Raw genomic sequence first — 14485 nt, forward strand, 5'->3', positions numbered from 1 at the left:
GAGATAACACATTTCCTTTGTATTTTAGGCAAAATATCACAGCTTGTTAAAACTTTTTGTAGCCAGCCAAGAGTCTTTTAACTCCTGTTTGAGGAATTTTCATCCATTCTTCCTTGGAAAATTCTTCCAGTTCTATGAGATTCCTGGGTCGTTTTGCATACACTGCTATTTTGAGGTCTAGCCACAGATTTCAAATCAGGAGATAGTAACATAGTAATTAAGGTTGAAGGAAGACTTTAAGTCCATCTAGTTCAACCCATATCCTATCCTAACTTGCCCTAACATGGTAAAACCTTTGTAAAACCTTGAGCTTGCACCTTTTGAGGTAGTCTATTGTGGATTTTGACATGTGTTTAGGATCATTATCGATTTGTAGAAGCCATCCTCTTTTCAACTTCAGCCTTTTACAGATGGTGGTATGTTTTCAGCAAGAATTTGCTGAAATTTTATTTAATCCATTCTTCTCTCTACCAATGAAATTGTCCCCTTGCCATCGGCTGCAACACAAACCCAAAACATGATTCATCCACCCCAATGCTTAATGGTTGGCGAGATGTTCTTTTCCTGAAATTCGGTGGCCTTTTTTCTTCACACATACCTTTGATAAATGTGGGTAAAGAGGCTTGTTTAGATGTAGATTTGCATACTTCTTATACTGAATTTTAAGGTGAGGACACAGGAGAGATTTTCTTATGATGACTCTTCCATGAAGGCCATTTTTGTGCAGGTGTCTTTGAATGGTAGAACAATATACCACAACTCCAGAGTCTGCTAAATCTTTCTGAAGTTTTTTTGCGCCAAGCGGGGGTTCTGATTTGACTCTCAAGAAATCCTACGAGCAGCTCTCACTGAAATTTTGCTTGGTCTTTCAGACCTTATTTTGACCTTCACTGTTACTGATAACTTGCATTTCTAATTACATTTCAAACTGAGGAATGGCCAATTTGAATACTCTTTGCTCTCTTCTTATAGACTTCTCCTGCTATGTGGGGCTACACTGTTTCCATTTTCAGAGTGTTAGGCTGCTATTTTTTGGCACATGGTTAGAGGAGACTGGGTTTTTATAAAGCTGGGAACTTTGCATCACGTGGCCTTTCCTAACGATTATAGTGAACAAGCCATAACCCTAACAGGCTAATTAAGGTCTGAAACCTTGGTCAAATCTTCAAGGGCAGGGCCAGTTTTAGGCAAAGTGGAGCCCTAGGCAAAGTTTAAAATGGGGCCCCAAATGCTAACATATTGCACATCACACAGAAGCATTTCGGTTGTATTTACATGTGCTGAGTTCAGGATGCTAAATGAGTGTGATCGACAATATTGTCTGAGAAAGAATGATGGGAACAGAACAATCACTAATGTATCACTAACAGATCACCATACAGCATCATGTTATCAGCAGCACATCTACAGTTTATGCCCCATAGTTCTCCATATAATATAATGTCCCCCATAGTCCTATATATTGTATAATACACTCCCTATAGTCCTCCATATAATATAATGTGCCCCATAGTCCTCCATATAGTATAATATACTCCCTACAGTCCTCCATATAGTAGAATACACTCCTCATAGCCCTCCATATAGTATAATACACTCCTCATAGTGCTCCATATAGTATAATGCACCGCCATAGGCATCCATGTAGTACCATTCACTTCCCATAGAATAATGCACCCCATAGTACTTCATATAATGTATTCTCCATAGTCCTCAATACCGTATAATGCAGCCACCCCAGAGAGTAGAATGCAGCCCCGCCTTACAATATAATGTAACCCCCATAGAAAATAATGCAGTCCCCCTCTTATAGTATAATGCAGCCACCCCTTAGAGCATAATACAGTTACCCCACAGAGTATAATGCAGCCACTCCTCAGAATATAATGTAACCCCCCATAAAATACAATGTAGCCCTCCTCATATAGTATAATGCAGCAACAATTTTGACCACGTATGTATCTCTGTGATTTAGGCTATGTGCACACGGTGCGGATTCTGCTGTGGAATTTTCCGCGCAGATTTTGCTAAATCTGCAGGTAAAATGACCTGCATTTTACCTGCAGTTTTAGTGCAGATTTAGGCTATGTGCACACACTGCGGATTCTGCTGCGGTTCCGCAGTGTTTTTGGCCCTGCGGAACTGCAGCAGTACCATGTTACCCTATGGGTTTTAAAAACCGCTGTGCTCACGCTGCGGTTTTTTCCGCAGCATGTCAATTGTTTCTGCGGATTCCGCTGCGGTTTCACACCTTTAACATAGTAGAGGTGTGAAACCACAGGGGAAAACCGCAGACCAAACTGCAGGAAAACCGCAGGTCACTTTACCTGCGGTTTTACCTGCGGTTCCGCGTGGAAAAACTCGCAGGTGAATCCGCAGCGTGTGCACATAGCCTAAGGCTATGTGCACATGCTGCGGTTTTTGCTGCAGATCCGCTGCGGATCAGCAGCAGTTCTGCAGACAGTGTACAGTAGCATGTAAATCTATGTGACTTACAATCTGCTCTGCACATGCTGCAGATTTTTAACTGCAGAAAAGCTGCGGTTTTGAATTGACATGTCACTTCTTTTCTGTGGATTCAGCTGCGGTTTACCATCTCCTCCATTGTAGAGGTGATAAACCGCAGGGGAAAACCGCAGGCCAATCCGTAGGTAAAACCGCAGGTCATTTTACCCGCGGTTTTACCTGCGGTTCCGCAGATACAAATCCGCAGACCAATCCGCAGCGTGTGCACATAGCCTTAGGGTACGTGCACACGCTGCGGAATGCTCTGCGGATTTGGCCTAGTGGATTTTGTAAAATCGGCAGGTAAATCTGCAAGTCAAAAGACCTGCGGTTTTACCTGCGGATTAGCCTGCGGTTTTGCCCTGCGGTTTATCATCTCTACAATGGAGGAGATGGTAAACCGCAGCGGAATCCGCAGAAACAATTGACATGTCAATTCTTTCTGCGGTTTAGAAACTGCAGCAAATCCATGCGGAAAAATCTGCACCGTGTGCACTGCGGTTTTTGATATCCATAGGATATTATGGTGCTGTACACCGCAGCAAAGACTGCTGCGGATCCGCAGCAGAATCCGCAGCGTGCACACACCCTTAGTGCAGATTTAGTGCAGTTTTTGTGCGGATTTCCCCTGCCGTTTTCACCTGCAGATTTCTATAATGGAGCAGATGAAAAACTGCTACAGAACTGCACAAAAGAAGTGACATGCTGCAGTTTTAAATCTGCACCAAATCTGCATGGAAAAATCTGCAGCATGTGCACAGCGTTTTTTGTTTTACATAGCCTTAAATGGTACTGTACATCACGTGCAGTTCTGCGGGGCCAAATCTGCTGCAGAACTGCAGAGAATCTGCACCGTGTGCACAAAGCCTTATAAGGGCATGAAAATTCAAAGTTTTCTCCAAATTTCTGTTTATTTCACAAATAAACGCAAGTCACATCAAAGACATTTTACCACTATCATGAAGTACAATGTCAGGGAAAAAAAAAAATCTAAATCAGTGGGATCCGTTGAAACGTTCCGCAGTTATTACCACATAAAGTGACAGTGGTCAGAATTGTAAAAATACTGATCAAAAATACTGATGTGTGAATGAGGCCTTAAGCTGTAGGCATCTTCAATTATATGGTAATTTACAAGTGACAGAATAAAGAATTCCATGGTTCAGTTCTCACTTATACAATTCATAAAACAGAAACAAAGCAGACCCCCTTCAAATACAAGAGAATTTCTTTTTATCTGTGAAGTTTAAGACAAAGACTATTAAGCATAAGATGAATGATTAGGGATGAGCAAGCACTAAAATGCTTGGATGCTCGAATGGAGCAATTCATAATGCTCGGATGCCAGTTTCAAGTAACGAGTATAATGGAAGTCAATGGGAAAGCCAAGCTTTTTTTCCAGCAGACCCTACAAATAGGAGTGAACATTTTCAAATGGATGGGAACAGTGCAGAAACAAAATTCTGCATCTCTTGGCAGGAAAAAAGTAGCTGCAAAAACCTGCATTTCTCTAGTCACCTTCCACGACAGCCATATTGGAGGATGTCTCCCCACCCTAATGGGGGACAGGAAATGCACAATAGATTAAATAACCCTCCACTTCCTGCTATCTCCAGTGTTTTTCCTGTCCCCTATGGGGCATGAAGAGGTCCTGATAGTGCTGCCGTGGCCGGCGACCGGAGGCACTACAACATCAGATACCTGTAACGCCGGGCAGTCAACGGTCGGGGGCTCTGCTCTCCTCCGTAGGAAGGCTGCTCCCGTCTCCACTTTGGTGGTACTCAGGACCCTTTCCCGCCCCACCTGCGCCCCCTCAGCAGGGTAAAGTGGGGCGGTGCTGTGCGGCAGAGGTCCTCCTGGAGCTCCCCGGCATCCTCCTCCCCATGCGGCATGCGATCCGGGCGCGTACGTGCACACCGGAAGTGGCGTCCACCTGCATGCCAGGCGGGAACGCACGCGAGGCCTGCAGTTACCGAACTGCGGGCACGGTCCAGGGCCCCAGCCACCGGTCCTTCTGGGCTGAGTGTGACTCTCTCGTCAGGCAGCCGCTAAGCAGCTTGAGGCGGGCCGGGACCAGAATGGAGCACCGCCAAGTGTGCAGGGGCAGCCGCTGAGCAGCTGGGGAATTCAGCTGTGGGGAGGGGTGATTGAAATGACTCCCACCCGTGGACCGAGGGGAGGAGGAGCACACAACACGCTGGATGGTCCTCGGTTATTCTAATCCTGGTCTGGGTGCGTCCAGGTAAGGCCGTTATCTGTACAGTGACTGTGGCAGACTGACCATAGACGGCGACAAACCCTGCCTGCTACTGCGGAGCACAGCATCACCCTCCTACTGTAAGTAGCGGGGTGGGTCCCCCCTTTTCTGTCCAGAGTAGTCTCTGAGGTGGCTTAGTATGCCTTCTCTCTCTCTTGAAGGGAGACAAGGCCTCTGACCTTAAAAAGAATAAACCAGGTGTGGTTCCAGGCTTCCCTCTTCATATAGGAGAAGTTTTGTCAGCCCTGCACGGACGATGTATTACGTACAGAGCAGCCCTCCCTACTGGACAGTATAAAAACTCTCATCGGACAAGAAGTCCAATCTTCTATGATGACATTTTTCCAGCCACAGCCCCCTCCTGCTAGGAGGAAATCGGCACCTGTGGAATCTGATTGACTAGGGTGAATTTGATACCTCTAACTCAGAGGATGCTTGGGAAAATGAGGGTTCCACTTCCACCCTCAGATCTGGGAATACTATTTCTCATCTGAAGGTGCCTCCGGCCATTCTAGGCTGAGCGTGACTACATTCATCACGGCCGCTAAGCAGCTTGAGGCTGGGCCGGGACCGGAATGAGAGACCAGATTAGTTAGTACGGTGAGGAGGAAGTGGAATTCTCTATATGGGATGAGATGTTTGGAGGGGCTGAAGCCAAAAGCCCCAAAGGGGTTTCCCATTCACTGCTGGTAATGGGCCCCTCCCGAGAGAGACTTAGTGTCACCTCAGAATTGGGGAATCGGTTTTTCCCTTGGATGAAGATGGCTCCTTATGGGAAGTCCCTAAAGTGGACATGCAGGAGAGCGGCTCTTCCATTTAAGGGCAACTCTCAATGGCAAGCTTGCTCAGGAAATCCTGGGACGCCTCCACAACCCTGCTTAAGGCCAATATAGCCTCTACGTGTGTAGCCGGGTCCCTGTCTGCTGGTGGTGTACGATGGAGGATCACCTCACTCAGGGGACCTCCAGGGAAGAAACCCTTGACTCTCTTTCCCTATTACAAAAGCGACAGGGTTCCTAGCGGATGCTTCCGCTAAGTCCGTCCGGGTAGCAGCAAAATCTGCGGTGCCAACCGGTCCTTCTAGGTTCATCAGGTGGCGACTGCTAAGCAGCTTGAGCCTAAGCCAGGACCCGAATGGGAGACCAGCCTGCAATCACAGGTCACGGGTCATGCATTTACCTCTCCAACTCAGCCAGGGGAACTCTGTGGCTGAAAGCTGGGGGAGGAGACCCTATGTCAAACGTCTGTACATTTCCCTTTCAGGGAAATTATTATGTGGCCCAGCTCTGGATGATATCCTAGAGAAAGCCACTGATAAAAAGAATGAGAAAATGGAAACGGTCTTAGGAGCGCAGGAAAGAGACTCAGACAAGAGATGGGGTTAAACAACAACGCGTTTCGACGGAGAATCCGTCTTCATCAGGTGGAAGTTTTCAACCTGATGAAGACGGATTCTCCGTCGAAACGCGTTGTGGTTTAACCCCATCTCTTGTCTGAGTCTGTTTCCTGCGCTCCTAAGACAGTTTCCATTTTCTCATTGCTCCTATCCTCCATTGGAGGTTTTCGGCTGGAGCTGCGGTGGAGACCTGACATTTTTGTCTGCCCCTGGGTTGCTTCCTAAGCGCTCCTCCGCTTATCACTGACTCTTACTGATAAAAATAAGTCTCTTCCGGAACCTAGGAAATTATTTTTTTTATCTCCCTCCCCGTGACTAGTTCTCCCAGAATTCACGGTTCTCTGGTCGGGGGCCAACCCTTGAATTTTATAGATTGTTGCAATCCATAACCTCAAACCAATGGGTTATTCACACCTTTCACGATGGACTGAGATTGAGGTTCGAGAGTCCTCCCCCTCAATGCCTAAGAGTGATGTCCTTGCAGGCGTACCTCCAAAAATCCTTGCTGTCAGACATAAAGACACTTCTGCAAGGCGATCTCCCCAGTTCCACGACAGGAGATAGGCAGAGGCCACTACTCTCGCCTCTTCGTAATTGTAAAACCCTCAGGAAAGCAGGGTTAAAATAAACTTAAAACCCTTGAACCAAGTGGTAAAGTACAGATGATTCAGGATGGAGTTGGCTAAGTCGGCAATCCCCCTCATAGGACAAATTGGGTGTTGGCCACAGTAGACCTGAGGGACGCTTACTATCAAGTCCCGATTCATCCAGACCACAGGGAATTCCTCACGTTTGCGGTTTCCCAGGGTCCCTGGGTCAACCACTACCAGTTCAATGTCCTGCTGTTCGGGGTGTCATCAGCCCCTCGAGTGTTTACCAAGATAATGGCAGAGGCAATGATCTTCATTTGCCAGCAGGGGATTTGCATTGTCCCATACCTAGACGACCTTTTAATAAGGGTCCCATCCATGCCTCGCCTGAACCAGGACGTAGGAAAATCCCTGGTGATTTTGCAGTCTTTGGGTTGGATCCCTAACCTGGAGAAATCAGACCTTCTTCAGGGAAGAAGTTTTTAGGGATACTCCTGGACTCAGGAAGGCGAACATCTTTCTTACCCAGGGAACGATAACTCGACCTTATTCAGAGGTCCTCCAGGTTCAGAGACCAGAGCGCACCAACCCTGAGACTCAATGTCCATCCTAGGTTCGCTTACAGCGTGCATCCAAGCTGTTTCCAGGGCTCAAGCTCATACTCGATTCCTTCGGTCCTATGTACTCCGGTGTTCGAAGAAGTATCGGAATACTCTGAGCAAGAGAACCCCTCTTCCTGGTCATGTGAAGGTGTCTCTCCTATGGTGGCTGGACTACCAGAACCTCCAGCGGGGCGTCAGCTGGGATCAGCTCTCCCTGAAAATTGTCACCACGGACGCCAGTCAGAGTCTGGGGTGCTATAGAGGAGAAATCTCACTTCCAGGGGGTATGGCCCCCAGACGTCAGAGCCAGCTGCTCAAATGTGAGAGAAATGAAAACTGTGGAGGAAGCATTGAAAGCAGCATCAACCCTTGTCCAAATCATCATGTACATGTCTGCCCAGACAATGCAACTACAGTGTCCTACATCCGACACCAAGGAGGTACAAAATTCTACAACAAAAAAATTGGTAGCTGCAAGAAATTTTTCTTGGGCAGAGAAATGTCTGTTGTCCATATCAGCAGGCGAATTTCCTCAGCAGGAAGGACATGTATTCCGGGGAATGGAGCCTAGACCAAACAGTATTTTTGGGGTCAAGGTGGGGAAATCCCGATGTGGACCCTTTTTGCCAGCGGTCAAAATGCGAAGGTGGAAACTTTTTTTCCCCGCAGTCCCACCGACAGAGCGTGTGGAGTAGATGCCTTCTCCCATCCGTGGCAGTTCAATCTGGCTTACACCTTCCCTCCGATTCCCACGGTAGCGAGAATACTGCAGAAGATACGGGCATAACAAGTCGCTACAATCCTAGTGGCTCCTTTGTGGCCAGGAAAAAGCTGGTACGGAGCCCTACAGAAAATGGCTCAGGAAGGTACAATACTTCTGCCCCTAGAGGGCCAGTCTCCTTTACTAAGACCCTCTACTGCACCCAGACCTGCACAGAATGAACCTTGTGGCCTGGCTACTGAAGCCAGAATTCTAATGGCTTAAGGCCTTTCCGAGGAAGTGATCCAAACTCTACAGGGCCACCGGCCATTCTAGGCTGAGCATGACTAACGCCATTTACGGGAAGGTTTGGAAGATGTTCTCATCTTGGTGTTCCCTAAGTGCCCTGGACCCCTTCCATCCTAATATCACACAGATCTTAGAATTTCTTCAAGACGGCTTAGTTCTAGGGCTCACTCCTAGTACACTAAAGGTACAGGTGTCAGCTCTTAGTTCATTTACAACCAAAATCTGGCAAGCCATCGATAGATCAAGGGATTCATAACCTCAGCAACTAGAATCCGTCCCAGACTCCGTAGTCAGTTTCTCCTTGGGACTTGAACCTAGTTCTCAAAGGCTTGCCCAGGGAACGGTTTGAGCGACTGTCTTCGACGGCTCTGGAAAACTTAACACTAAAAACTGCATTTTTGGTAGCAATTACTACCGCAAGGCGCATAGGAGAATTACAGGCCCTTTCAATACAGGAGCCATACTTGACCATCACGGAAGATGGCATCTTCCTAAGGTTAAATCCCTCCTTTATGCCTAAGGTAGTCCCAAACTTTCAAGAAGAAGCCTTTCACACCCTCTACGTCTGTAGAGTAGTTCTCTTCTACCTCCAGCAGATGGAGAGCTGGAGGATTGACCAGATTTTATTTATTTAAATTTCCGTTCGGAATAAAGGCAAAAAGGTGGCAAAAATTACAATCGCGAATTGGATCAGGCAAGCCATCAGCCCTCGCCTACTCGTCACAGAACGTTCCTCCTCCTACATCTCTGAAAGCCCACTCTACTCGTCAGTATCAACATCATGGGCAGGAAGAGGGGACGCATCTTCTGAGCAGATATGCAGAGCCGCCACCTGGTTGTCTGTACATACATTCACCAGACACTATACACTAAATTTCAACAGGGATTTAACGTTTGGCAGATATGTTCTGCAGGCTGTTGTCCCTCCCTAAGAAATTAGTTGTTGGTATTTCTCCTATATGGCTGTCATGGAAGGTGACAAGAGAAAATAGAATTAGTCTTACCGGTAATTCGTTTTCTAGGAACCTTCTACGACAGCACTAATTTCCCTCCCTATCTGATAATGTTATTGGATGATTCCTACACCTTGGTGGTAACTATACATGCTAGTGTGTCCAGAAAAAACACTGGGGATAGCAGGAAGGGGAGGGTTATTTAACATCTTGTGCATTTCCTGTCCCCCATTAGGGCGGGGAGACATCCTCCTATATGGCTGTCGTGGAAGTTTCCTAGAAACCGAATTACCGGTAAGACTAATTCTATTTTTTGGTGCTTTTTTGCCTGTGTTTTTGGTTGATTTGAGTGGTCAATGGTGAAGAATGCAGTGCACAAAAGCACAGAGAATTGACATACAGCAGATTATTTTCTGCACCAAATCTGCAAATCAAAAATACTCAACGTGTGCATGACACTTCAGGTGTCTCATTCACTAATGAGTGGTATCAGGTTCTGTGACAACTCTGCGCTGAAAAACAGTGACCAAAACGCCTCAAATCTGCAACATCTGCACACAGCCTAAAATTTTGAACAAGTTTTTTGAGGTTTATATTACAACGAAATCTACCCAATATTATGTAAAAGTCTGTGGATGAGCAATATAATAGCGATACATTTTTTAACAAGTTTTTTGAGGCTTATATAACAATGAACTGTACTCAAGAAGATGTAATTCCCTGTGGATGAGCAATATAATACTGATAAATTTTTGAACAAGTTTTTAAGGGTTATATACCAACAAAATGTACGCCAGACCATGGAATAGTCTATGGATGAGCAATGTAATACCAATAATTTTTTTAGCATGTTTTTTGAGGGTTATATACCAATGAAATGTACTCCTGACCATGGAATAGTCTATGGGTGAGCAATATAATATTGATAAATTTTGAGAGTGTTTTTTGAGGCTAATATATCAACAAACTCTAGCCAAGAAGATGTAATACCCTATGGATGAGCAATATAATAACAATAACATTTTGAACAAGTTTTTTGAGGGTTATATACCAACTTAATGTAACCAAGAACAAATAATACTGTATGACAAAGAAATGTTGTATATCAGAAAAAAGTACCCCAGAACCTGGAATAGTGTATGGGTAAGAAATCTGAATAAACAAGCTAAATTTTCAAATGCTTTTTTTGTGATAGAAAGCACGTAATACTCTTTAGATGAGTAATCTAACCCTGAAATATTTTTCTACGCTTTTTGTGAGTTTCACATAGCACCGTAATGCAACAATAACGGTGTTAAACTGTATGGATAAGTCATTGAATCCACAAAAACATTTTAAACGAAAATATTTTGAAAGTCTATATGATCATACAACACTAGCAGCAGGGGGGTAAGCATCCTTGCCTAAATGAGGAGAGGCCAGGAAGACACACAGCAGAGGCAAGGGTACACAAAGGCGTGGGCCAATTTCATGACACTTGTCCAGTGCCTGATAATCGGTTATTTTTAACAAGGAGGGAAAAGTATTAAAACATGTTCAAGCAATACCTAGCTGACCAAACAAGCCTACTCCCTAATTCCTCTGCGACTTTCAACTATAGGGTCTCAAAACTGGACACCTGGCATGAGCTGTCCCTCTATGCCTTGGAGGTGTTGTGCTTCTCTACTGCTAGTGTCTTGTCTGAGTGGGTTTTAGTGCTGCCAGGGGGGTCATAACAGACAGGCTCTTTCGCCAGTTCACAGAGAATTCAGACAGGTTCACTCTCATAAAAATGAACAATGCCTGGATTAGCCCACACTTTTCCACACCACCAGATGACAGCAGCACATAAAGTGTTTGTAATATTAAATATTTTAATGAGGCCCACCAGTTGTTGCATTTCAGGGGTATATGGATGACCCTGCTCATAATAGTGAGGTCCATGCCTCCCTACAAAGTGGGACAGGAACCTATGTGTCATGGATGGGTGTGTTTCTTGTGCTCCAGTGTCCACCATTTGCACATCACTTCCCTTAACGCATACCTTAAGCATTTTGTAATTGCTAGGACTCTTGAAACCAAGTTTATTTTCAGTAAAAGGAAAAAATTGGTCACGTGCAGCAATCAATGCGGTTTTTGGGAGTTTACTCCATCGTAATGTAGCAGAAAAAATGCAAAAGTGTATTGATGACAATCAAATTCAATCCAGAAAAATGTTTCAATGCTTTTTTTCAGTTTTATAGATCACAGAACTGTTCCCAGACAATGTAAGACTGTATGGCTGAGAAACGTCGCCCATAAAAAAGTTTCAACGATTTTTGGGTGTGTTATAGAACACAAAAAGGACCTCAAAGTACGTATCAAAATATATTCAATTTTTTTAGTCCCACAAAAAAAGCTGCAGCTATATATTTGCCAACAGACTGCACAGGCCTTATCCCTGTCTACAGACTGGATACTGCCACTCTCTCTGCTCCTGCGACTCTCTGTTCCTCCCTAGTCTTAGGGTACCGTTACACTTAGCGACGCACCAGCGATCCCGACAATGATACGACCTGGTAAGCACGTACAAGCAGCACGATACTTGAGTGATAGCGTATCACAGAGCACGTTCGCTCATCAATATGAATTTTCCATTGGTGTTATCAGCCAATAATGTGGTCAACTATAAGTACTAGATTCTAATAATGTTATAATATACATGGTGTCAGTAGTGCCCATGTAGGTAAGGTTTGGGGGGCAACCGACCGGGGGGGTGGTCCGTTACTGGCCGCAGACAGACTTGAGACAGAAACAGGATCGTGTCCAACAGGTCTTCTTTATTAATCAGTCAACAGCTGTGTGACAAACTTCGCAGTCTCCCTCAGCGGCTGCTTGACAATCCGTACAGATGCACACAGCAGCTGCTTGTCAATCTCCACAGCTGCACACAGCAGCTGCTCGTCACTCTCCACAGCCGCACACAGCAGCTGCTCGACGATTCTCTCAGCTACACACAGTAGCTGCTTGACTTCGCACACAGGCCCGGGTACCTTCACTTTCTTTCTTTGACAAATGGACGTCCCTCGCGGCTCTGTCACTGTGGCTGCCCTAGGCCTACCACCACAGCTTTTCAACAGTCCGAGTCCGTTCGGTTTAGTGGTACCCCATGCTGTCTCTGTCTGCGGCCTCTGCGGCTAATTCTGTCAGGGCCACCCCCTGTATCTGGCACAACTGTCAGTCCTCTCAGGAACTTCCTTTTTCCTCAGCCGTGCTCCTTTTATCACCTTCTGCTCTGGTAACTCCACCCCCATGACTCAATGGTTTTTCTTAGCCAATTGCTGGTGTTCAGTCCTAACCTACAACCCTCCAACTCTCCACTGCCCTCTAATAGTCAAACCCCAGCACTACATTCTCTTTATCTACAGCTGTTTTCCATCTCTCACTCCTACACTGCCTTACACCCTTTGCCTTCCTATTACAGACAGGTTCGTCCGTCAGTCCACCTTCCCTACACTCTCCTTCCTTTATCCATTATTGTCCTCGACAATCTGGTCTCCCTCTTTTCTGTTCTGAAACTTTCCCACCTTCTTTTGTCGGACCGGTTGTTGAGCCAGGCCCGCGATACACGGGGGACTGAACCAAACCGGGAGCAATCATGCTCTGAGAAGCTCACGGCTCACTCGCCAGCGCATACGCCACCATGACAATTCCTTCAGGTTGGGTTAGGTCCATCCGGACTACTCTACGGATGTGTACCTCCCACTGCTCTCCCCTTCTGTCACCCTCTTAACGTCATTACCGAGGCCCTGACCTACCAGGTCATCGTCAACGTCCTCCTAACCTTCTGGGGTTTACGTCTGGTACTCGGGGTCTGGCTTAGGGACTGTTGTCTGCTCTGATTCCATCTGTCTCTTCTACCCCGTCAATTTCAGTCATGGTCGGCGTTTTCCTCTTTACTCGCAGTACCCGGGACCTGTTGAACATTTTTTTTTTTTTAGACAACACTTCAACATTTCAAACTTGGCTAAATATACTAAACACAGTTTTTTTTTTTAACTATGCATCTTATGCTTACTTCTAACCATACTAGGCTATCACTCTGTAAATTTTCCATTTAGCACTTTTCAAAGCATAACATCTTCAAAACCATCTATAGCTTTATGCCATGCTTAATTCTTTCAAAGTTAATTAATTTTTTTTTTTTTAAAGGCATAACATTTTTCCTTTTAACCAAAACATAAATATTATGAACATTGATGCTCCCCCTTCCTTTGAAGAGAGTACTCCCCTGTATGCATACCCGCTACACCAAGAGTGGGCACTTATTACCCAATTGAGGACTTCAAACTGTCCCTAAGTCATGCAACAGCGCACAACAGTCCCGGCAGTCCATTTAGAAGGACACTCCGGGCAACCTCCTGGCGGCCGATGTTTCGCCAATCATCAGGGAATGCCACAGCCGTGAAGTCCCAGGGATGCTTGAAATGTTCTGGGCCTCGAGTGTCCCTGATGCCCAAGACGGAGGAGTCCTTGTCTCTTTTTATGGAGGCTCATACCCTTCAGGGTAGGTGATGACTGCTACTGCATAACAGCCACAGGGGCAGTATTCGTTGTAATAGGAGATCGGGTCACCATCCTGCAGAGCCCGTCCATGTCTGATGGGAGTCACATTGAGGTAGTGTTTGTGGCCAGTGGCGAGGTCCCGGATGAACCCATAGCCTTTTGCGGTGTTAATATGCACAAGTCGCCCATATAATTGAGGGGTAGTCATAGCTGCCTCTTCCTTCTCGTGTAACAGTGCCCACACCTCCCGCTCTTTGGCCTCCTTCTGCTCAATAATTTCAGCATCCTGGGCGGAGGGTCCAGTGGGCGGGCCGCAGTCGGGGTCAAGAATGGGGCAAAGGCGGCTGCGAACATTGGGGAGCAGGCCGCAACCAGAGTCACGGATGGGACAGAGGCAGCCACAGGCATCGGCGGGTAGGCCGCGGAGCAGGCCGCAGCAGGGGCCGAAATGGCAGCAGCCCCCGATGGATAGGCCACCGCTGGAAGATGGAGCGCGGCAGGGGCGGCCACAGGTCAGTTCCGTGTCGGCGACACGGAACAAGGTGCCGCTGGGCGGGGCGGCTCAGGTTCGCTGACAGGAGCCACAAAGTCATCCAGGGCCGAGGTCCTGAAGAACGGGAGGTCAGGCGGGGAGGCCGGTGTCAGGGCC

Source organism: Dendrobates tinctorius, unplaced genomic scaffold (assembly GCF_039654945.1).
Source record: "Dendrobates tinctorius isolate UK_male_01 unplaced genomic scaffold, ASM3965494v1 ptg000128l, whole genome shotgun sequence".
NCBI classification, from domain to species: Eukaryota; Metazoa; Chordata; class Amphibia; order Anura; family Dendrobatidae; genus Dendrobates; species Dendrobates tinctorius.